Source organism: Coregonus lavaretus (genome assembly GCF_964263955.1).
Source record: "Coregonus lavaretus genome assembly, chromosome: 3".
NCBI lineage: Eukaryota > Metazoa > Chordata > Actinopteri > Salmoniformes > Salmonidae > Coregonus > Coregonus lavaretus.
Window position 1 is genome coordinate 44,727,746 of NC_139990.1, and position 3,056 is coordinate 44,730,801.

The following is a 3,056-nucleotide window of genomic DNA, read 5'->3' on the forward strand; positions in this document are numbered from 1 at the left end:
TTAGGGGGGTGACTTGTTAGGGGGGTGACTTGTTAGGGCGGTAACTTGTTAGGGCAGTGACTTGTTAGTGCGGTGACTTGTTAGGGCGGTGACTTGTTAGGGCGGTGACTTGTTAGTGTGGTGACTTGTTAGGGCGGTAACTTGTTAGGGCGGTAACTTCTTAGTGCGGTGACTTGTTAGGGCGGTAACTTGTTAGGGCGGTAACTTGTTAAGGCGGTGACTTGTTAGGACGGTAACTTGTTAGGGGGGTGACTTGTTAGGGCGGTAACTTGTTAGGGCGGTGACTTGTTAGGGCGGTAACTTGTTAGGGCGATGACTTGTTAGGGTGGTGACTTGTTAGGGCGGTGACTTGGCCATTTGGCAAACTGAACAGAGTGACTTTCAGGTGTTTTTGTGTACTTTTTCATGTACTGCCCTTTGAAATACATATCCAATTATCATTGACAACATAGCCAACTATGAGTTTATGTGGACTGTTGATGTTGTTGTTCAGCTAGCTAGTTGAGCAATTCTTCAATACAAATAATACAATTTTTTTTTTATATAATATAAATAAAAAGATACAAACCAAAACCAATTAGAAAGTTGGACTGTTTTCTTGACATTTCAACACTGCACATTTTACAACATGATGACAAAACGGCCATTGTGGGTTTGGAATGAATCCTCCAGTCAGACACTGTGATGATATTTACCAGTCGACCTAATTCTGTCTTCCAAATATTATTGTAGTGCAACAGAGGCGTTCTTCTTAATTTTTTCAAGAAAAAATGCATTGACATACAGAAAAATGTGCACATAAACTGTCCTCCCTTTATGTCCTGGGGGGTTGGAAGGAGGAAAATTATTTACAAAAGCACCAAAATATTTGATCACCAGAGCCAAGGGCAAGAGTGTTTTAATGACCTGCTCCTATAGGTCCTGGGCTGGCTGCAGGCGAACTCAAATTGCAGAGGACCCCGGGTGCGTCCCAAATTCTATTCCCTTTATAGTACACTACCCTATGGGCCCTGGTCAAAAGTAGTGCCCTATAAAGGGAATGGGGTGCCATTTGGGCCGAAAGCCCCAGTCGAGCAGCCTGCCAACCCTTGGATCAGCGTTGAGATGAAACAGATAAGATCATTGACTCTAATGAAAACCAGAGGGCCAGGTCCTGGGTCCGGCTAGCTAGAGGACTGGCCAAGTTAGCCTTCTCCCTTCTCCTGGCTTTTTCTTTGGTGGGAGGGGGAGAAGGGGTTGGAGGTTTCCATCCATGTTGAGCTTGAATTTGAAGAGAGAGAGGAGTCGATGTGGAAGTTAATCCTTTACTGAGACCCTTAATTCAAACCAGGACCAGCGGTGGCTGGGCTGACTACACCACCAGGCCCAGGACCAGGGGTGGCTGGGCAGATTACACCACCAGGCCCAGGACCAGGTGTGGCTGGTCTGACTACACCACCAGGCCCAGGACCAGGGGTGGCTGGGCTGATTACACCACCAGGCCCAGGACCAGGGGTGGCTGGGCTGACTACACCACCAGGCCCAGGACCAGGGGTGGCTGGGCTGATTACACCACCAGGCCCAGGACCAGGGGTGGCTGGGCTGATTACACCACCAGGCCCAGGACCAGGGGTGGCTGGGCAGATTACACCACCAGGCCCAGGACCAGGGGTGGCTGGGCTGATTACACCACCAGGCCCAGGACCAGGGGTGGCTGGGCTGATTACACCACCAGGCCCAGGACCAGGGGTGGCTAGGCTGATTACACCACCAGGCCCAGGACCAGGGGTGGCTAGGCTGATTACACCACCAGGCCCAGGACCAGGGGTGGCTAGGCTGATTACACCACCAGGCCCAGGACCAGGGGTGGCTGGGCTGATTACACCACCAGGCCCAGGACCAGGGGTGGCTGGGCTGATTACACCACCAGGCCCAGGACCAGGGGTGGCTAGGCTGATTACACCACCAGGCCCAGGACCAGGGGTGGCTAGGCTGATTACACCACCAGGCCCAGGACCAGGGGTGGCTAGGCTGATTACACCACCAGGCCTGGTAGTCCAGTTGTGCTCTGATTCTGTTTGAAGTTCTTTGAGTATTCCGCCGCACCGTCGGTCGGCCTGCTGGGCCCGGTTGCCATGACTACCCTAATTACCACACTTTACTGCCGAACTTTACAACACAGGAAAGGAGCCATTATATGTCTTGCTGGGCATTTGTCTCCCTTCTGGGGCACATGTCAAAGGTCACGCAAGGGAACCCCAAATAATTTCACTTTGAGACGTTCATTAGGTATCATATAGTACAAACACAACACTAACGAGAGGAGAAAGAGTTTGTCATTTATGTGTGATGTGGGAGAATGAAAGGATATAATTGGGCACAAAGTAGAACTTTGATAACATCAACAGTTTTGGACGTTTGTTTTTTTGTCTGTAGTTACTCAACAACACTGATTGTATATTTTCAGTCTGAATTCACATCAACCAGACATCAATCAAAAACAGAGTATGTTGTGTTATATATTACAGGTGACATCAAACATCTCTTAAAGGGGCCTGGTCCACTTACCCTGAGAAGGGGAGCGACGGGGTCCTACATGAAACGTACCCTTATAACAACAATCACACATCCACTTTCTTTGATTGTCAGGTTTATTTTGGCTACAGCAAAGATCTACACTTCTACACATTTAACCCAAATGACAAACTCATTAAGAGATGAGACCTAGTCACAATAATTGACTTCTCAAGACCACTGAGAACGGCTCTAGTATGAGCAAACCTCTCAATAACACTTGCCCATAAAACTCTGCATTGTCATCTAATGTAAAACATTAAATAATTGACCCAGAACTGAGTAGTATACTAGATATGAGTAACAGCACTGTTTTCCCATACAACTTCCACTTCCAGTGTATTCAGACATAGCTCATCGAGAGTTAATGCTGTGTGACACAGAAACAGAGTCATAATTGCATGTATACTTCTGCTCTTGTGTAATGGCTGCGTCATGCTGTGGTACCCTACAGATGTAGGATCTTAATTTGATCAGTCTTTGTTGCTGATAATTTTCCTTCA